The sequence below is a fragment of the Lepidochelys olivacea genome (assembly GCF_965140295.1).
Source record: "Lepidochelys olivacea isolate rLepOli2 genome assembly, chromosome: 4".
In the NCBI taxonomy this organism is placed as follows: Eukaryota; Metazoa; Chordata; order Testudines; family Cheloniidae; genus Lepidochelys; species Lepidochelys olivacea.
This window is the reverse complement of record NC_140414.1, coordinates 28,410,069-28,433,374: the sequence shown is the minus strand read 5'-3', so window position 1 is coordinate 28,433,374 and position 23,306 is coordinate 28,410,069. Positions and strand designations below refer to the sequence as shown.

At 40.6% G+C, this 23,306-nt stretch overlaps 1 protein-coding gene across 3 annotated transcripts in view; it reads right to left on the bottom strand.

Moving 5' to 3' along the window:
- The window catches only part of CCSER1 (coiled-coil serine rich protein 1), a 1,064,058-nt gene that overhangs the window by 121,858 nt on the left and 918,894 nt on the right, over positions 1 to 23,306 (bottom strand). The window lies entirely within an intron of this gene.

Sequence of the window (23,306 nt, the reverse complement as noted above, 5' to 3'; positions counted from 1 at the left end):
TAAACTGAAGCCCACTAGAGAACTTCTAATTTGTGCCAGTAGGGGCTACATGGACCAATTAGTGTGTAACACGAGTGCACTTTAGAAATCATACCCCGATAGTGTGCATTCCTGCTCTGTGTAGACAAGCCCTAGGTGAAATTTTATTATGTCTTAAGATCCCACCTAAAGCATCCTTATTGCATATTTGTGGTTGTACAACAGAACACAATAAAGATCATGCAGTTGAGAGAGACATTCTGTCATTAGATTCGGGGAGAGTTTACTTCAAATCAGTAAGTGCCATGAATATACTTCCCCTCTTTTTGCCAGACCCCAGATCTGTTAATCTTTAAACATACACACTACAAAGCCCATCTATTCTTGAAGGAATTAAGCTTGGAGGAGTTTTCATGAAATGCCTTTATTCGTGGGTCGGCTTTTGATGGCTTTAAGGCCTGATCTTGTAGATACTGAGATGCACAAGTTAACTTTTCTCACATGCAGAGTCTCAAGAAGTTAAATCTTGATCATAGTGCTTATTTTGGGGTGTGTGTGGAGGGGGGGTATTTATTTACATGGGAAGAACCATCCATTCTATGATTTTTAAGGTAATTAAGCAAGCTAGTAAGACTGGTGCTCACTGCTTTTCTCATAAACACATAATAAATACATGGATGGATACGTTGTCATATTCTGTATAATTTAATTTCATAGGTGCAATCCGGTGTATTCCAGTTTAAAGGGCTTTTCTCCATTCTAAGTGAAGTCACTAAGTGATGTCCCTTTCCCTCCTGATATTATTGCAGAATTCATTCTTTTTACCTGTGATAGTCACAGACCTTTCTTGGTATAATTAGATTCTTATTATATCTCTGCCTCTGGACGTTTTCTGATCATTCCAGCCCTAATTCAGCAAAACACTTGACCACCCGCTTCAATCCATCCCTATTCAGCAAAGCACTGAAGCTTAACTTTAAATACTTGTTTAAGTCCCATTAGAGTCAATAGGACTTATGTAAAAGCTTAAGTGGTTTGCTAAATAGGGATAATTTGCTGAATCAGGGCTTCTTGGAAAATCAGATTATCAGTATGTATAAATATCCATGACAGTGATTAGAGTAAATAAAAAATAAATTCGCTCTGGGACTGAACCGGGGACCCAGATCTGACCACCCCTGAACTTTGGAGAAATTTGGATCTTCATGTAAAGTGCGTGGCACAGGCCTATCATGCTGGTATTCCCCCTCCCCTCCACACACACACAAGAGAAGGCCATTGCATCGAAGTTAAATGAATTCTTTTCATTGGTCTTCACTGCAGAGGATGTGAGGGAGATTCCTACTTCTGAGATATTCTTTTTAGGTGACAAATCTGAGGAACTGTCCTAGATTGAGGTGACAATACAGGAGTTTTTGGAACAAATTGATAAATTAAACAATTGTAAGTCACCAGGACCAGATGGTGTTCACCCAAGAGTTCTGAAGGAACTCAAATATGAAATTGCAGAACTACTAACTGTGGTATGTTAAGCTATCACTTAAATCAGCTTCTACACCAGATGAAAAGGAGTACTTGTGGCACCTTAGAGACTAGCAAATTTATTTGAGCATAAGCTTGAAGTGAGCTGTAGCTCACGAAAGCTTATGCTCTAATAAATTGGTTAGTCTCTAAGGTGCCACAAGTACTCCTTTTCTTTTTGCGAATACAGACTAATACGGCTACTAGTCTTATACAAGATGACTAAAGGATAGCTAATGTGACACCATTTTTTAAAAAGGGGGCCAGAGGCGATCCTGGCAATTACTGGCCAGTAAGCCTAACTTAGTACCAAGCAAATTTGTTGAAACTATAATAAAGAAGATTTATGAGTGAAGATGGTCAGGGATGCAATCTCATGTTCCGGGTGTCCTAAGCCTCTAGCTGCTCAAAGCTGGGAGTCAATGACAGGGGATGGATCACTTGATCATTTCCCTGTTCTGTTCATTCCCTGTGAAGCGTTTGGCATTGGCCATTGCCAGAAGACACAACAGTGGGCTAGATGGACCATTTGTCTGACCCAGTATAGCCATTCTTATGTTCTGAGTTAATTTACTGTAGGCAATAGAACGTTTTCCATTTGCTGAGAATGTAGTTTGTATCTGCTATATTTTTATCTATTAAAGTGCTTCCTTCATTTTTTTTTATTTCATACATATTATTAGGGCAGTTCCACCAGCATAACAACTGAATAAAACTGCAGAGACCAAAGTACATTAAAGTCAATATTTAATAAAAAACATTAAATGCATTTTTCCTGTTATTCAACTGGTTTGTCAGAAAACCATTAAAACTATTTCTAAAGTAATTGAAATGACTTATTTTCTGAATCGCTAACAACTGGGGTTTTTTTAAAAAGGAAAAAGCCACAGGTCCTCACATATCTTAGTGCATCACCATATATTGTGCAGCTCTATTGATAGTTCAAAGAAGGAAAATGATGGAATTAATTACTGAAAGTTAATTTTTTATGCTACAATTCTCCAGAGTGCACCATTACAGCTTTAAATTACAGAAAAAAGAAGTCTGAAAATAAAACAGAGAACTAAAGCACAGACACACACAAGAAGTGCTGATGTAAAAACAGATATGAATCAAAGAACTGAAAACCATTTTTTATAGTGTATGAAAATGAAATAGTACAGGACAGTAAAATGAAACAGTAGCCAAGACCACAGAGATTTAGGCAGCACATTTACCATCCTACCCCACCAGCTTTTTAATATTTTAATTACAATTGGAAAACTTAGCAGTAGTTTCAATTATGACCATTCTGTTCTGCAGACCAACTTTTGATACTGTGCCAGTAAAACCATAATTAACTGATACAATCTAAAAGATGTCTAATATTAATTGGATATTGCTAAGCACTGGTGGAAAAAATCTAAACAAATGGAGTCTAAGCGAGTTGTCTATAATTAACTCCCCATAAGCTCTTATTACAGTGCCCACTGAGGACTGATGTGCGGAATTGCACATCACAAATAAAAGTAATCTTAAATGCAAAAGGACACCAGAATTATGACCTAATTCAGCAAATTACTTCATATAAATGGTCTCATCCGAACGGGGTGGGGGGTGGACTACTCATGTATTTAATATTAGGCACGTGCTTAAGTACCTTGCTGAATCAGGACCCACGAATATTGCACTGACAGTAAAGTAGATTCAGAACACATTTCCCTTCAACTAGACCACCACACAGAAGTATGCTAATTCAGCATGATGCATTAGCAAAGCGTAGCTGGGATTCAGTTGAAGAATACAATGCTTTTGCATTTTATCCTACATCGTACTGCTAATAGAAGGCTAAATCCTGGCCTTTGCTGCCAAAAGATGCACAACAGAGGTAACAGAGTACAGCCAGATAAGCATCTGCCACTCGAGAAAGTCTGTCACACGGCAAGATGTCTCAAGAGAAGTATGCACCGTGTGTGTGTGTGTGTACGTGTGCATGCATAGAGGACTCCTTCTTAGTCAATCATTTATTAAATGCACTGTATCTCCTTCAATTCAGTGTTTCCCATGCTTTTGAAAGCTGAGCCTCTCTTCAGGAAATTGAAACCAATTGCATCCCCAATGCAAACCTGCCAAATGTTTGCAGAGGCCTATTCACCTTAATTTATACATTTTACACCCCTCCCAACCCAGCCCCATCCTCGCACACAGGGGAAAAACCGGTAAAGATCTTCATAGCATGACACTTCCTCTCATGCATGCTTCAGTGGGCAGTGAAAAAGTGAACAATGTTGCCATTTAAAGTACCATTACTGACTTCTGAGTTTGCACCTACTGAAATGGCTCATGACTCAGAGCTATTGCAAACTCAGGAAGACATCACTATGTCAGCTATACTCACTTCACAGTGTGAAGATTTTCTACATAATCATAACAGTTAGAAATGTACTTTTATTGCAATGAAAGATGAGACTCTGGAGAACAATCCAGAGGTATGTCCAGGCCCCCACCGAGTCCTTTGCTCCTTTTCCAGAAGGAATGTCCCACACTTTGGGAAATATCATTTTAACTGATGCCAGCACGTTTATTTTCTGTCAATATTCGTTTAGGGCTAAAGTGTGCCTGTTAGACACAGCTAACATTAAAACGCAGTGTGGAGCCCCAGGGGAAGTATTGGGAGGCATTTTCCCCTACCTTATTCCCATCTCCCGATAGGTCTACAATCTACATTTTCCTATTTTTTTAAATCAACGGTTCACTGAATTTTCTACCTTGTTTTATTGTGTTTATACAACTTACCTACAGCATGCAGAATTATCTGATTTGAGAAAATATCTACTTATCACAGTTTATTTTACTTTCGGAGTTTTCTTGATTTGATCTCACTAAGTTCACAGCAAGGGAAACTTATTTTGCTTCAGCTAGGAAACCACTGGCAGAGTCCAAATGTCATCAAAATAAAAGCTAGTTCACAAATTTGTTGTGGGATATGATTGATATAACAGAGGCGGGAAAGAATGATAAAGAAAATGCAGCTCTATACCCTCCTCTTTAAAATAAATACCTGTATTTTTTTTAAAAAAACTAACTCTCTCCCATTTAGTGTGGATGGAAAGTGATGGTCATATAGTCTGAATCTACTCTCAGTCTAAACAGATGTAGGAAAAGGTAACAGGGAGAAGAAAATGGTATATGTTCTTATAAAAGCCATACAACCCTAGGGAGTTACAAATCAAATTCACTGTCTTAATTCTCCAAACTATAAATTATTACTTTTTACCTGAAAAAGACCTCAAGCCTGTTTTTAAATTGACTCCTCCAGTTCTCAACCTATAATCTTGAACCCTGAATTTATACAACCATCTTTTACGGGACTGATTTTCTGAGATATACATTTTTGCCACGCTTTCAGCTTTGTCTCTCAATTAGTGAGGTTCTCCTGTGCATTTAATAAGTGTGAGTCTATTGATGTAGCTACAACAATGAATAAGGACAAACACAGGGATGGATTTTAAGCAGCACCACAACTTTATTAAACTTAACCTAGGTAGGGGAGGAACACTACCTGCCCATCTGCCATACTTGGCATTTTAAGTTGTTCCATTTTAGAGGTTATACAGCTATTACCATATAATGTAATATAACTGATTCTCCTCTGTCTACCTCTAGGACTTAGCTTGTTCTTCTCAGTCCTCCCACCCACAAAGAGAGGGTATTGAAAGGCGTGACCTTGGTCCACAAAGGCCACAAGATCTTCCCCTAACCCATGAGTACAAAGCCCAACAGCAAAATCCCAGGCCTTTTGCTTCTGGGAATTGTTCCTTTTATCCTTTTAGGCACATTGGAAAATGGCTGCAAGCTGCAATGAACTAACAGCCTTACTGAGAGCTACCATTAATTATTAAATTCAATTCCTATTTAATTTAACTGCACCTCAAGGATTTGTGAGGAAGGCAAAAAATTCCCCATGCCACTGCCAATTTGGCTCCTCTGGGAAGAAAACACCCCTCTGAGCTAGTGATGAGCTGCCAAAATCTTAACAACAGGTTCCCTCCTCACCCCACGAGGGGTCGTTACCCACCCACCCCCCGCGACTCCTGCCCCATCCAACTCCCCTGCATTCCTTGACGCCCCCCCCAGACCCCTGCCCCATCCACCCCCACCCCTGTCCCCTGACTGCCCCCAGAACCAGGCAGGAGGGGCTCGTGGGCCACCGTAGTGGGTGCCCACCCCTAAGAGCCGGAGGCACCTGCCAGGGGGCAAGGTGGGGAGTCCCGGTGGTGCTTACCTGGGGCAGCTCCCAGGAAGCATCCGGCAGGTCCCTCTGGCTCCTAGAGGCGGGCGAGCGTAGCTAGGTGGGGAGCAGGAGGAGTGGCCGTTCCCCCCACTGATCACATCAAAAGTGGCGCCTTAGGCGCTGATTTCCTGTGTGCTCTGGGGCTGGAGCACCCAAGGGGAAAATTTGGTGGGTGCAGAGCACCCACCGGCAGCTCCCCACCCCGCGCCCAGCCCCAGCTCACCTCTGCCTCCTCCCCTGAATGCACCGCCCCACTTTTCCGCACCCCCCCACCCCTTCCCGGCTTCCCACGAATCAGCTATTCGGCGGGAAGCCTGGGAGGACTGAGAAGCAGGCGGTGGCTTCCCACTCAGGCCGAGGGTGGTGGAGGTGAGCTAGGGTAGGGAGCGGTTCCCCTGTGCACCCCCCGGGCGGCCCTCCTCGCAACCCCCCGCCCCGCCCGAGCAGGAAGCCGCCGCTTGCTTCTCAGCCTGCCCCGGCTTCCCGCGTGAACAGCTGATTCGCGGGAAGCCTGGCGGGGGGCGGAGAAGCAGAGCGGGGCGGTGCATTCAGGGGAGGAGGCAGAGCGGAGGTGAGGTGAGCCTGGGCCAGTGGTGGGAAGCTGCCAGTGGCTGCTCTGCACCCACCAAATTTTCCCTGTGGGTGCTCCAAGGCTGAAGCACCCGTGGAGTCAGCGCCTAAGGCAGCACTTTTGGCCAGTTAAATTTAGACGCCCTTTTAGAACCGGTTGTCCCAGTTCTAAAAGGTCTTCTAAATTAACAACCGGCTCCAGCTCACCACTGCTCTGAGCCCAAAACAGGCTTCCAATTCAGGGTGAGAAGAGTGGAACTGCTAGCAGAGAGCAAAGAGAGGCTCCACATGGCTCAGGCTAGGCTTTTAGTTAATGAAAGGGGAGGGTGAAGGACCAGTCAAGTCCCTTCCTCTCCAAGCTAGCCAATGAGACTCTGAATGGGAGAGGCACCTCTGCATCCCCTCAGCATGTGTTTTCCTCCCTTATTCAACTGGGCTGTCCCAGCTGCAAGCTGCCCCATCAATTTTCCCTCCAAGTGAGGTGGGTAGGTGGCATTTCATGAGTCCACACTGGCTGACTCCCTTATAGTCTACATTTTCAACATGCAACTCTATCCTCTTATGTGATATATTTTCCAACAGCTTCCCCCAGAATGAAGTCAGTCAGTGAAGTCTATGCTGCTTTGGATACTCTTAAACTGGTAAAATATGTTATTTACCCTCCTGCCATCTTACACTTTCTCAGTAGTAACCAGCTATCTCCAAGAAGGCCTTTCTTGTTCCCTTGCCGTAGGATGAAAACAACAACAACAAACCACTTCCTTTCTATTCCGATACTTGTGTTAAAAGGTCATCAGCAGCACTATTATACTGCAGATTCTAACTGTGGCACACTATCTTTCTTGGCCTGCTCCACTTTGGAAAGCTTTCAATTATCTTGATTATGTCTCTCTACTGGGGTCAAAAAGTTAGTCTCTAAAGGTCCATTCATTTCTGTTAGTCTTCCCTTTTGCACCAAATGTTATGCAGCATTTGAAAACCTTGCTTTCTTACAAATGGATTTTCTGTCACATTTTAAACAAGCCTCCAAAATAAAACACTGAGTGGATACACTACTTTTAAAAAACAGCAGCAAAACAATGTATGTCCTACATCTCATGCAAAGTGCATCCTTTACAGAGGGAAGGGAAGGGTTCAGTATGATAAGTTATCTTTATGATGACTATTAGGCAATCAGATATTAAGCATTCCTTTCAGTCTAATATATCCATCTGTATATATTTTTTCATATTAACATACTTCTTACAGACAGCAGAGAAATAGGTCTATAGGAGTAATCTGAGTGAGAGGATGGTGTCTTAGAGAACTGGAGTAGGGAGGTCATTTCCCATGGAGAAACAGCCTGGAAACCAAAGGGAAGATGGACTGGGGCAGGGAAATGCAAGTGATATGCAGGCAAGATGCTGGAAGTTTGGAAAGGATAGGGAAATGTGTTCGGATATAGTACCTGAGATGTAGAGCCAGGGAGATTTGTGGAACGCCTTGATGTCAGAATGAGACTTTTAAGCTTGATACATGGTGACATAGCAACAATTCTCAACCTTTTTTATTACACCAGATACTGATACCTCCAGTCATGTTGTATGGCACCTCACTCCATGATTGGTCCCATTGACTTTCATGAATCAAAACCATTCATTTTTGCAGCAAGCGTGGACGTCATGGTGACGAAAGGGGCTGCGCAGAGAGAACATCCAGTTTTCAAACTTTTTCAAGAGGGTTTTTCGGCCCACAGAGCTGCATGTGCCAGTATCCTTTGTTTAGTCATTCATGATACTTCTGTGAAATCAGTCAGTCATTTTCTCAGCCACACACTGTGATCGACATATTGTCATGTCACGCAGTGCTAGGATTTTGGCTTGTATGCAGTGAAGGTGGCAAGCTACACAATGAAGCTTAATGGCATTTAGAGCCTGTTTCTGCCAAGAGCTAGGGACCCTAATCTTACCTTGAAGAAACCTCAGAATCTTGAAGGACTGGGCCCTTATTCTCAGCAAGTTACTCTTGCTCTTGATGTGTAGTCAGTCACATCTGAAGTCACTGTAATGAGAATGCTGCTAAAGTCTAAAACTGGCTAAGCTCTTCCATCAGCACCCTGACGAATTTTACATTTAGAATTGCCTCACATGCAAAAAACTACCTTCCTTTCATGCTATCTTAAAGTCTAGCAATTTCTTGAAAGGTAGTGGTGAATTTTTTCCTGGCTTCTTTAAGGGAGTTCTATACACCAGCTCTATAGGAGAGAAAGTGGCCAAACCAAACCACTCAGATCAAAATGGAAAATGGCATATTGAGGGCTGCAGTATGCTCAAGTTGCACCTCCCTACTAATGCTAACAAAGGAAGAGGTGCTCTCTGTTCCATTCCATAGAAATCTGTCAGTTGTTTTTGCTGGGAAAGGCTTAAATGATTCTAGCCTAATACATTCTACAGCAGCTACTTTCAGCACTCTATCCAGATTCTGCAGTATATCCAATTCCAAATCCTTGACACTTATTGTTTCAGTCAGCTCCCCATCTTTAAACCTGTGCTTTAATTCTGTACTACCATGCTCAAACCCTTTATGGGTAATTTCACCAGACAAGGAATAGGAGAGGAGAGAAGTGATTAGGGTAAGTGAAGATCAGAGGATGCATTTCAATCCTTCTTTACAGGTATCTTCATGGTCCTCCTCATGGCAGCATCTGAGCATCTCCCAAGTGTATAAAAAGAGAAACAACAATAAGCTATGTCACTACCCTACTTCCCAGCCTGTAGGAGAAATAGTTTGTGATTCGTTTGTAGGCTTTTGGGTTTTGCTGCTTCTTTTTTTGGTTGTTGCTCTCCTCTGGACTTTCTCTAATTTGTCTACATCCTTCCTGAAATGTGGCACCCAGAACTGGACACAATACTCCATATTTATCAGGAGTAGAGATGGAAGAATTGCTTCTCGTGTCTTGCTTACAACACTCCTGCTAATACATCACAGAACGATGTTTGGGTTTTTTGCTAAAGCATTATGCTGTTGACTCATATTTAGCTGGTCATCTACTATAACCTCCAGATCCCTTTCTGCAGTACTCCTTCCTAAACACTCATTTCCCATTTTGAATGTGTGCACTTGATTATTCCTTCCTAATTGGAGTACTTTCAATTTGTCCTTATTGAACTTCCTATTTACTTTAGACCATGTCTGAGTTTCTCCAGATGATTTTGTATTTTACTCCTATTCTCCAAAGCACTTGCAACCCCTCCCACCTTGGTATCGTCCACAAACTTTATAAGTGCACTCTCTGTGCCATTATCTAAATGAAGATATTGAACAGAACTGGGCCCAGGACGTTCAACCACGTACTGTGTAATTCTCACACTTAGAGCCCAAAGTCTCACCAAGTTCATGACTCACAATCAGAGCTGGGCAAAATTCAGTGGCTTTTGTCTCTAAGAGTTTTATGCAAAATATTTGTTGTGGTTTCAGCTCATGCACCTCCACCTCCCACCCCACTCCCAAGTTTTCTTTCACATTTGTATGAAGGCCAAACACTCAAAGTGAAACTTAATCAAAATCAGAGAGAGGTTTCAGCAAGAGTTCAGATCCTGGCAAGAACTTCCACAAATGTGGAGGGGAGGGTCAGCTCTGGTTTTGGCTGGGATCCATCTTGTGGAGAGGAACCTGAGTAATTAAATTCAGATCCCCATTTCCCCAAAATTTCAGGGGCTTTTGAAGCTTTCTGGGGTCATCTCTAATCAAAACTACTGAGTTTCACCATTGACTTCAATAGGGGCAGGATTCTGGAGGAATTTGGAGTGCAGTTGGCACGGGTTCACTTCAAACTGGACCATCATTATGAATCTTTTCAACTTTGTATTTCAAGACAGTTTTATGGGCTTTTTGGTTCCTGATATATGGTTTGTTCAGCTCTATTCAGAACCCTCCCCATCCCACAGGAATTCTCAGTGAGACAGATTTCTCATTTGTCTTCCACAGGGGAACAAACACAAAACAGATTTAGCAGACGCAAGAATCCAGTCTATGGATTCCCAGCCTTGGGCAGGAAAGTGAGCTTGGCAATATAATGGCACATCATGCTCAGACTCTTGAAATAGGAGAGTGGCTGTCAATGGTTCAGCAGCAGCATCTGTGGATTTGAGGAGCTACACACCATATGCCAGAGAGCTCTTCTCCTACCTTTAAAAAAGGAACCATTTTAGCACTAAATGAGAGGGAAGAGTTTTACTCAATTTTAAAGGTAAAATTAAATGAGTAATTTTCTAAAACCTTCTTGATAAGTGACCCATAGACAACAGTTGCTAAAAAATGAAAAAAAATTCACTTTGTTACAATCCTATATCATGAGAAAAGGAAAGAGAAAATGGAACCAGTATGTAATGTAACATTTGCAGACGTGTACTCTACCAAATACCTACAGAGCGCCTTATAGTGCTTTCCACTGAATAGGTTGATTAGAAAATAATATTTTCCAGATGCTCTACAATATGTAACTACAAAAATAAATTTGTATTTTAATTTGGACATTACTATGGCAAACAAGCAATTGTCTGATATGCAGTGACAGATATTATACTGTATTCAGAATGCTCTCCCCATGCTAGCAAACACGCAAACTTCAACAATTCCTCTGAGAACAACAGTATCCCAAATATCTGTGCAGCTGTTTAGTAAAGACTCTCTTTTTGACAAGAGTGGTTGGTTAGATGCTCATAGGCATAAAAAAAATTGCAAGTTCAAGGAAACAATTTCTTAGGGAGTTCTGCTATCCTTAAAGGGTTCCGGAACTAAAGATTAGCAATATTTAAATGTGGAATAGTTTTGTAAAACTTTACTTAAGCGACAAAAGGGCAGGAATTAATACTCTATAATTCATTCAGTGGACTTTGTTATTCTAATTAAAGAGAAATGTAAAGAAAGTTTATGAAAGCAATTTGCATCTGTTAATTTTTAGTGTTATTTTATTTAGGCTAATAAATTGTAAGCAGGAAAATATTGATGTCTTAATTCCACCCTGAGAATTCTTTTCAGCCTATCAGATAATTTGATTTCTCTTGCTCATTTTGTTTACTATATTTGCATAAACAAATATCCTTAAGATAAAAAAAAGAAGAAATATTAGAATCAGGACAAAAGGGGCTGTTTCTCTCAAGTTATAACGTATAATAATTAAGTTATTCTTATTAGCAGCTCTGTGTCAATTTAGGAGATTAATTATAAATTTGGATTCAGCTTCATGAGTTCTAACCCAGTTCAAACGAAGTAATTTTTTGTTAAATTAAGTAATTTAAGGCTTCTTTTTGGAATAAACGGACTTCAAGTAATTTCATTTGTAACCGTGGCATATAGGATATGTTTTGATGCATCGATGGAATTAGACCTCAATTGTTATGGACATTATCACTAGGGTAACAAAAATATTGATTCAGAAATCTGATAGATTATTGTCTTAAGTGTGTTCTTAATTAAACAAAACATACATTCAAACAGTTTGTTTCAAACTCATCCATATTTTCTACTACATGCACACACATAAATATAATTATTTATACTTATATTCTCTAAAATAAATGATGTTTACGCTTACTGTTCAAATTGTGCATCCTTCTCAATTGGTGTCCACCATTAAACATAAACAATGAAGGTCACCTCCAAAGCCTATTGAAGTCAAGGTAAAGACTCCTATAAATTGAATGGGCTTTAGCAGTATTCAAGAAACTGTCAGAAACATTTTTAAAATGGATATCACCCTCCTCATCCATTTTGTTCTCAAAAATGGTTGAATCTTTTCTCCTCATACAGACAAAACAACAAACACAAAGATACAGGTGTCTATTTTGTCATTTATGTTGTGTTCTACCCTAGCTACAAACTCAACTAGCTAAATCAAACTCAACTACTTTTCCAAGTCATGACAAACATATAAAATCCTACCTACACCGCAGAGAGAACTGTTCAGATTAACAAATTTTGGACATGGCCATCTGTCCTATTAAAACTAAAGTCCATTAAAATACACTGAAGCAATTTGGGACTTTTCATTTAATTGAGAGTTAGGTTTCACAATAACTGTTTACTACTGTGTGAGCTGTGCAAATACATTGTCCTGTGCTATAAAAACAACTATGCCGTACATACTCATAGAGATAACAGCATTTAGCTAATGCTAGACAAACAAACATTTCAGAATTCCCTTGCACTCAAAAAAGCTGAATTTTAATCAAGGAAAAAGTGTGTCAATTGCTTACTTTTCCAAAGAAAAAAAGTATTAATTTTTCATTTAACAATTGATTCAAAAATTGTGGTTAATGAATAAACATCTCCATTTTCCAGGATAGGACTACTTTATTATTTTACCAGTGCTCGTATTCTGAGCTGTATATATTTAGTTGTGGTTTCAACTATTTGCTTTGGTTGTCTAGGACTGAAAGGTGGTCTAGGAACAGAATATTGCTAAGTGCTAAAGATGTGCATGCACATTACTACTGTCCCGGAAGAATTAAAGTAGGAGCAAGAAGAAAGATCAGTGAATTGGCTCATGCATTAGCCATATGAATTGCAGCCAATGCAAGAAGCTATGTTCATTACAGTGCAAGAACGCATGAGACCACCGAGTCATATCCAGGATTTCACCACAGTGCTTATCCACACTTTGCTGTGGAATGCTAGCAACACTGCAAATCTTGACCAACAAAAGACTTTTTTTTGTGGTCTTTTATCTGCCTCATAAAGATAATGATAAAAGGGAATATAGTTCTCACTGACCTCGTAATTAAAAAGGTGACAGAAATACCAGAATAAAGTGCTAGTTGAACAAGAAGATGGCCAGTACCTCTAAAGCATCGTTAGCTTCAGTAGGTGTTCTTTTTGTGTGCCATTACTAAATCACAGTCTGATACTTTCGTAGAATATTAAGCATAATGCCACAATCCAACAAGTGTCATTATGAATGTGGTAAAATGCAATTCTCCAAATAGAAATCAAAGTGTATCTGCAGTCTACATTTTCCTTGATCTGGATGCTGTTAAAAAACAGTGATAGGTTTGTTTTTTAAACTAGGCCTATTATTTATATATGTAAATATGTAAATACACACACACACACACTCTACTTTACGTTTTGAAAAAAATACATCCCTTGGTTATATCATAAACTAGTAGGAGAAGCAGCAGTGGGAAGCACTTGTTATTGAATAAAGAAGATCTAAATAGGAGCCTCTGTGGCCAGCCTAAGGTGTGGTGGACATCCTTTCCTGTTCCCCTCCAAGATACAGAAAATGGGTGGATACACAAAGAGACGCTGAATCTTCTGCTCTGAGAGAGCCTGTGGATGGAAGGGAGGAGCTGATTTAGACTATCCTTTCGTCCCTTCCTTCCCATGACACCACCAAGGATATAGAAGGGGGAAAAGGAGGTGATCAACTACTGCATGGTCATGGGCTCCAGATTGCTACATCAGCTTTCCTGATCGAATTAAATTGGGATCCCAAAGATCTACAGCCTTTGTGGCTGGCTGGCTCTGCATTGCTTTGAGGATAGGGGCAATTGTCCCAAAAGATGGTGGGAGATCTCAGAGGCTTGTCTCCAGCACTCCGAAGTGACTATAGGGCTTTCATTTAGAAAGAGATATTTGCAGCAGAAGCCATGGCTATATTTTGCTACCTTTCCTGGCTCATGACATAAGAATGTTGGAAGCTTCCATCCCTAGTTCAGAAAGAAAAGGGGATAATTAATTGGAGATAATACAACAATAAAAATGCATGATTAATAAAATTAATCACAATTCAGTTCAGTCATACTTTAAATACTAGAAAGTGCACATGCATTTGGGGATTATCCAGGCTTTCTACAATGGAGATGGAAATATTGTACAATTTAACAAAGAAATTGTCTTTTTTTCCTCCAGGCACTTTTGACATTCAAAATGCATCATTCAATTCGAATTTTTACTTTAGTTTTAAAATGAAAATAAAGTAAGTGATGATTACTACAGTGCCTGTAATTGAGCTAAGAATTTGGGTATTATCCTTTCAGGAAAATTACAAAGGTTTCCCTCCATGAATTGTCTGCATCCTTTTATAATAAAATAGGCCCAAACAAAGATCTGAACAGTCCTCCATTCACAAACTCTGACAAAGTCTAAATTTGTATGTTGTTCTGCATTTTATACAGAGCCCACCACACCCTTTGCACTTATCAGTGATACTGCCTAACTTTGGAAAGATTAAACATGCAACCTAAACATTCTTGTTTGCATGGAGTTATTCTTTATTATTATTAATTAAGTACAGATAGTGCAGGATCTGTAACAAGAGACAGGTGAAGATCCGAATCCAAAACTAGAGAACAATCTTGCTAATAACTTAGTAGTCAGATGATCATCAGGCTTGAATGGCTGTCTCTGAATTTTCAAGGGAAACTGCTATCACCAGTAAGAAGAAAGGGTTAGCACTACTGAAATATAGAATAAGCTTCCTGTTCAGAAAGCTGTAAAAAGAGAGAGATCAAGAGAGAAATTCCAGTTACAATTCTGTATTTGCTGGTCCTGTACCTCACTTAAGGTATGTGCGTGTGTGTAAGACAGAAATCAGTGATTTTTTTCTGCAGTTAAATCCACTCCAATGGCTAAACTATAGTTCCTTGCATTGGTGCACTAGAGACACAAAGGATTCAAAGACCCCCTCCTCCAGCTAGGTCAGCTTTGCAGCAGGTAACTAATCTTCTAGCTGATTAGTAATGGGGAGGCCATCCACAGTGGATGATCCACTGCTGACTGCAGTGTTCTGGGCTTTAGTGCTTCAGGGAAGAGCCTGACTGTGGCCATGCAATGCCCCTGCTCACGGTCCTATAGCTGCAGAGCTGCTCTCAGGGGAGTGCAGAATACATTTGTTGAGCAGATGTAGCAATTAGGGTTATTAAGCACAGTTCCCCAAGCACCTCAAAGGAACTGTGACTGCTCCTCCACTGTGGGGTTTTATTTTCAGACTTTTGATCACTCTCAGCTTTTCTGAATTTAGTATTACTGTAAAAGAACACAGAAGTGACTGCGCTCAAGGTCTGGGTTCTTTCTGTATTGAGCTGAAATGTAATATTTTGAGAATTTATCGTTTTCTGATGAGGAATTCCTTACCAAGGAATTAGCAAGGACCAGTAATACGTGCATGTACATATCACAGTGATGTAAAAAATATATATAGTGAGTTCTATGTGTATACACCTTCTGGGGTGTCTGTGTATATAGAGCAGGGAGAACTAAAATAAGTGTGTGTGTGTGTGTGTGTGTATATATATATAGAGAGAGAAAACTACATTAGTAATTGGACTAATGAAGTTATGTACATTACATTGGGATTTTAAATGCCTGTCTGCAGTAAAGCTCAAGTGGTTTATGAGCCACGAGATACCTATATATAGTACCTTTACAAAACATTTATCAGTGTTGTGGTTTTATACCCAGCTAAGCATCCATTTTAAAAATCCAGTTTGGAGAATATAAATACGAAGTAACTAAGAAGTTCATATTTTTTATTTCCACCATGAGGAAGGGACATTGTCTATGCTCACAGTTGTTAAACTAATTGATTACAGTAACTACTTCCATGTAATCAGCTGAATTTTAAAATAATTTATTATAGTACTTAATTTGCATTTTTAAAATGTATTTTTGACAAGCCATCTGATTATTTCTCAGGCTGACAACCGATAGATTTTTTAACAGATCAAAATATACATTGTAATTACAAATCAGTTATTTGCCTGAGGGTATCATCAGTGATATATAACATTACTTTGTGAATCTATTAATCAACCAGTGATTTTACTTTTTCAAATCAACTAATATTCCCTCCTGTGCTCAATTTCAACATTTGCAGTTTGAAGGCGTTAGAAATGGTAACCACCATTCGTATAATATATAGTCATTATTAAAGCTTTTTGAGCTTTATTTTTTATGTTTCCATCAGGGTGTAGCGCATATCTGTACCACAGCTCAGTTAAGTGCACATTTCCCTTATGTATCTGTGCCAGTGACTTAATTCTACCAGTGTGGACCAAGGTATCCAAAGTTCTCCTTCACCAAGGCAATGAGTAGCATCACCACATGAAACTAATCCCTAGAATGGAGTGCACTGTTGTGAGGTGGCTTGGGCTTTCACTTTGAAAAACTGACATACACATAATGTACCAGTGATTTTGCTTTGGAAGCACTACAAATTCTACTTTTTTCTTAGGAAGCACTTTTCTGTCCGTTCATTTAGCGTATTTTCAAACCTAAGATCTCAGTTTAAAAAAAAAAAGGAACCAAAGTCTAGTAGATTTAAGAAATATTAAAGCTACATCATATGGAGAGGAGCAGTTGATATCTGATAATTAGCAAATTAGATGACAGAGGACAACATTGCACAAGACAAGGCATCATGATTAACAGACAGAGACTGCATTTTGCAGAAACAGATTTTTGTCTAGTCCTGCACGAGTTCATAATGGAAGAGAGTGGATATCAGAACCATACCCACTATGTGGAAAAGAGAGAGTACAAGAACAATTATTATTCCCCCAAGGGCTAAGGTACAATCACAGCCCTTGCTCTCCCTTGGGTGAAAGGACTGCTCAAGAACAGAGCTAACAGCAGCACTGATCTCCCCAAAGAGGAAGGAAAGGGTGAGGGCAGTATCATAGCCACACATCCTTGGTACTGGCCTGAGACCTGGGTTGGCAAGAATGGCACATGCTCCCGAAGGACTGTGCATGTGGGACTGAAAAGTATTATGCTCCAATCTCTGCAACTCCACTGTCTGGCTTTGCCGAAAGAATGACAGGAGATATTAGATATGGGTTTAATCAGGCCGCAACTGTATTATTGACAGATGTCTGGGACTAACCCGGCGGATAAAATGTGTGAAGTGCAGGTGCCAAATTTATGTCCCTCCAGCAGGACCTTACCAATTCCAACCAATTCCGGGAGTGTGTGGGGGGGGACAGGGGGACTTCCACAGCTTCCCCCTATTTATCCAGATCCCTCCAGCAATTTCCTTGCCGGGACCTTACCGACCGCGCCCCCTCGTAGGAGGGGGTTAAGGTGGACTATAATGATGCGGCGGGCAGGTTGAGGGGTTGGCTCCCTGCTGTACCAGTCATAGGAGTCCCCAACTGCCCCCGGCTTGCTCAATTACCAAGCACCTCCCTTAATTCCTTTTCTAAGACATTTTTTCGTTCTTTTGTGTCTTAATTTATTGAGTACCTGCACTGAACATCCGCTATACACTTAAATAAAGAGTTGCGACATATGGCCTACCACCCGTCAAGCTATGCATGAACTGAGCCGACCTGAATCTCCTGCTAGGAAGGCAAAAAAAAAAAAAAACCCACTGCACCTGGCCAGTATGGTGGCAAGGGAAAGATTCCTTCCCAGCCCTCCTTAGTGGGGCTGCTAACATAATGCTGTGTCCAGTTTTGGGCCCCACACTGCAAAATGGATGTGGAAAAATTGGAAAAAGTCCAGCGGAGGGGAACAAAAATGATGAGGGGACTGGAACACATGACTTATGAGGAGAGGCTGAGGGAACTGGGATTGTTTAGTCTGCAGAAGAGAGGAATGAGGGGGAATCTGATAGCTGCTTTCAACTACCTGAAAGGGGGTTCCGAAGAGGATGGAGCTAGACTGTTCTCAGTGGTACCAGATGACAGAACAAGGAGTAATGGTCTCAAGTTGCAGTGGAGGAGGTTTAGGTTGGATGTTAGGAAAAACTTTTTCACTAGGAGGTGGCGAAGCACTGGAATGGGTTACCTAGGGAGGTGGTGGAATCTCCTTCCTTAGAGGTTTTTAAGGCCTGGCTTGACAAAGCCCTGGCTGGGATGATTTAGTTAGGGATTGATCCTGCTTTGAGCAGAGGATTGGACTAGATGACCTCCTGAGGTCCCTTCCAACCCTGATATTCTATGATTCTATGAATGCCCACAGCAGATATAGCTAAACACCCGGCATATTTGTGACCTAATTAGGGAGGGAGGGTGGGTGCTGCCTTTTAAACCTGCCTTTTAAATGGTGAGTCATTTACCATGCTGACTGCTCTTTCCAGCAGCTTTACATCCTCCCTCCTTCCCCAAGGCAGAAAGCATTGTCTTCTTCTGCCAGCCAGCCAGCCAAACTCCTCCCTGCTTAAGTGCAGGGTGGTGATTGGCTCCCAACAGCCTTGCTCATAATGACCTTACAATCCTTTTGTTTGCATCACTCTTTAGGACCAGCTTCAACCAAATAAACGGTCAGTGGGCTTCTGCGTGAACTGCACAAGCCATGTGAAATCAAGTTTCTAAGGCTCCCATGTTAATGGAAAAACTGAGTGGGGATCCTGGCCACTGTTAGTTCAGAAAAATGCTGCACCGTTTGGTTAGTTTAGCTGCTTCTGGCATATGTCCACTGTGCGGTGTTTTCTTTGTTCCAGAGAAATATTTGCATTCAATATGGGCTGTATTTGAAGAATGATAATATACTGCAACAATTAAAACATTTAATAAATATATATTTTTAACCTGCTATTTTCATCAAAATACCCACTCATATATAAATGCATTGGAAAATATTTAATGAAGTAAAATACACTGAAGTTACCCTGATAAGGAAGAAAGCAAGAAAGACTGAACTGTATTTTCCCCTGTATCTTATCATCTATTATATTTCCAGCGCCCTTGTCTATGAAGTCTCAGATTTATTTTCCACATTTTTAATCCTTTAGTGCTACCACCACATATAGTAAAATGTAACAAAATCTAACAAAACCAAACCATTTGTATAAGGATATACTGAAATAGAAGGATACAAATTAGCATTGCTTTTATATTTGTATTACACTGTTCAGCTGCAGGTTGTTTGCCAGACAAGAGTGCATGGAAGCAGCAGCCTCAAAGCTTAACTGCTCATCTCAAGGGCTCAGGCTGTGCCATTCATCTTTGCTTTCTTCTCCTTTCAGGCTCTCAAGTACTCAGTTGGCAAAGATTTGCACTGTAACGATTTGCATGTTAGGTATTTCTAAGGTGCCTGTTACCAGGATTTAAAACTTTCCTTTAACAGGTATTTTTCAGTGAATTTGATGTATTGTATCATTTAGGAAAATGAGGAGCTGTCTAGAGCTAAAACAGACAACAGGTACCTGGCCCCAACATGCTTGGCTAATTTGGCCCACAGTGCAGCATTAAAAAACAAACAGGTATTTCCTCCTTGGAAAGAACCTCTTCCCAGAACTGCAGTCCACAAAGGAACAAAGCCTATAACTTAATAAGAAACAGGATGTATGATCTGGAGCCCAGGAGAGAGAAACACTTGGATGTTGCTTGATTCCATATTTCTCATTATGAATTGGGCTCACATGAGTATGAATGAGTGTATGGTATAGTACTTGAGGATGCAGTGGAAGAATGGTGCCACTTAGGTACTTGCAAAGTGAGTGGTCCTGAGTTTGTATGTATGATCCAGTTCTCATGCTCAGCACCTTGCAGGAGCAGGTCTTAAGGGAGGGGAGAAAACTGTGGAGAGCACTAAAACTGAAAATAAAATAAATATTTAATACTCAAGGAAAAATATTTAGGGCCAGATTCTGACACTCCGACTCCTGCTGAGCAGCACCTTGCTGAATTCACAGTTCAATGGGACAACATGTGCTACTCAGTGGAAGTAGGGGTATCAGAATCTAGCCCTTATGGTTTAAAATAAACATTTTTATATAGAGAAAAATGTTTAACATTAGGTATTAGATCTAGATAATATTATCTAGAACTATTAGCTACTAAATATTCTAGACATTAGATCTAGATTAGATAATATTGGATCTATTTTATTTTTTACAAGCCTATTTTATTACCATATTTTTAATTTTTTTTCATTTATGTAAATATATACGCAAATAGGATGCAGTCTTCAGGTGTCTGGAAGGCTGGGTGCCTCACATCTATAGCCAAGCAAAGCCACACACCATTATCCTACCATACAGCTCCCTTTCCATTCCAATCTTGGTCTTTTCCTTAAGAGGCACAGATATGTTAATCTGTGCCAAATTGTGCAATGTGGCACTGTATGGAGGATAAATATCTACAGTGTGCTAGAGCAAGATAACCAAATTTATTTAGTCATCTTTGAATTCAGGTGTCCAAATATTTAAGGGGGGGGAGCGGGAGGAGCAGGGCTCAACAGCCCTTAGGATTCCATGTGGTTCATGTTGGATGTCTCCAAAATCATGCTCATGCTTCAGACCTTCCTCCTGCCAATGTATTCTGCTTTTTAACATTATTATTAGTATTTGTCTCCTTCCTCTAAAGCATCAGAGATGGCCACAGCTGCAGACTGGATACTGGATGGCGTGGGCTACTGCTCTGAGGTGGTACTAAGCATTCTCTCTCTCTCTCTCAGATGCTTAGCCAGCTGGTTCTTTCTGACATGCTCAAGATGTAACTGATCATCGTATTTGGGACTGGGAAGGAATTTTTCTCCAGGTCAGACAGGCTGTGACCATAGGGGTTTTTTTTTGTTTTTTGCATTCCTCTGCAGCCTGGATCACTTTCCAGGATCATTCTCATAATCAATTCCCTGCCACACACCAGTCACTCCTATTCTTTTCCTGTGGCACATAATAGTCTAGTTTCCTGTGGCCTGTAACACTTTGGTCAAATATTCGTTGTTGGGTTGAGTGTGCAGGTGCTGGGTGGTGTTTGTTGTCTGTGATATACAGGAGTTCAGACTAGCTGATCTGGTGGTCCCTTCTGGACGTAAATTCTATGACTTCAGGGCTACATCTACACTGCACACCTCTTGCAGTGGCAAGTAGGATATATGTAGCTACATGCCGTGGTGAAAAGCAGGCTGCACCCACACTGTGGTGTGTAGCTACCTGTATCAGTGAAAGGCTCTGGCGGGGTGGGGGCAGCATGGAAAGACTCCAGAAGATCTCCACTGCAGGAGTCTTTCCCTGTGGTGAGGAAAGGCTCTGGCACCTGTCATAAATATAAAGGGAAGGGTAAACCTCTTTGAAATCCCTCCTGGCCAGGGGAAAGCTCCTCTCACCTGTAAAGGGTTAAGAAGCTAAAGGTAACCTCACTGGCACCGGACCAAAATGACCAATGAGGAGACAAGATACTTTCAAAAGCTGGGAGGAGGGAGAGAAACAAAGGGTCTGTGTCTGTCTGTATGCTGGTTTCTGCCAGGGATAGACCAGGAATGGAGCCTTAGAACTTTTAGTAAGTAATCTAGCTAGGTATGTGTTAGATTATGATTTCTTTAAATGGCTGAGAAAAGAATTGTGCTGAATAGAATAACTATTTCTGTCTGTGTATCTTTTTTGTAACTTAAGGTTTTGCCTAGAGGGGTTCTCTAAGTTTTTGAATCTAATTACCCTGTAAGATATCTACCATCCTGATTTTACAGGGGGGATTTCTTTATTTCTATTTACTTCTATTTTTTATTAAAAGTCTTCTTGTAAAACACTGAATGCTTTTTCATTGTCCTCAGATCCAAGGGTTTGGGTCTGTGGTCACCTATGCAAATTGGTGAGGCTTTTTATCCAACATTTCCCAGGAAAGGGGGGGTGCAAGTGTTGGGAGGATTGTTCATTGTTCTTAAGATCCAAGGGTCTGGGTCTGTAGTCACCTAGGCAAATTGGTGAGGCTTTTTACCAAACCTTGTCCAGGAAGTGGGGTGCAAGGTTTTGGGAAGTAATTTGGGGGGAAGGACGCGTCCAAACAGCTCTTCCCCAGTAACCAGTATTAGTTTGGTGGTGGTAGCGGCCAGTCCAAGGATAACGGGTGTAATATTTTGTACCTTGGGGAAGTTTTAACCTAAGCTGGTAAAGATAAGCTTAGGAGGTTTTTCATGCAGGTCCCCACATCTGTACCCTAGAGTTCAGAGTGGGGGAGGAACCTTGACAGCACCTCTCTACAGCAGGGAAAGGCTCTGAAAGCACGGGGGCAGCAAGACACTACACTGCTAAAAATAGCAGTGTCGACAGGGTAGGCACTGCTTGGGAGCCATTTAGGGGACACACCCATAGGGTACAGGCATGTCTTGCCTCTACTTCGCTAAGCATTGCCTCACCATCTACACTGCAAATTATATCCGAGCTAAGGAGGCAGGTAGTGTATGCAATCGACACACCACCAAAAGGAGTGTGCAATATAGATGTATCTTGTGACTCTATTTTTAATATTGGGTCTTTATTTGTATTTAAAAACAAAATTTCACTTGGAGGTTATCTGTCTGCTTTTCTGAATTACAATCAATCAGCAACCCCTGGTACTTTCCACAGATTAAGGACACAGAACAGTTTATCAGCTAAATTCACTGCATGATCAAATGATTGCCATGGACTTTGAAGCAGTTCAGTAGTGCTATCTGAATATCACCTAATGGTTGTAGTGCATCAGAACCCACAATTTTCTTGTACTAAAGATCATGTATCTCATTCAGTCATAAGCCTCAGCTACTGAGTCTTTTACAAAATATTTTCGTGATACAATAGCATTTAAAAGTACACAGAATCCTACTGTATCTCAGAGAAAATAAAAAAGCATATTTTAAACAGCTGTTTCTCTTACTGTACTTCTCTTACACAGTGGTTACGAGAGAGATTACAAACTGCTCCTTTATTTAATATGCAATTTATTTGCAATGACTGCCTCATGAGAAGTAAAACCTAGTTTTCACCAAATTCTAAATGCCCTTGGCAGAGCAGATTAAATAATTGTAACACCAACCAATATTTACATGGTTTTAAAGCGTCTAGCACATTTTGATTGTATCAGCACTAGAGCCCTGCCTTGAAGAGTTTACGGATTAAACAAACAATGTACAAACAGAATACAACAAAAAGTCATGACTGAGTGATGAACCATAGCCTGTGGCTTTGTAGGTTCCATCATTTTTGTCTCAATTTGAAGGAAATGCATATAATGACATTATGACATCTTATCTGTGATCTCTTATAGGGGATTGGGAG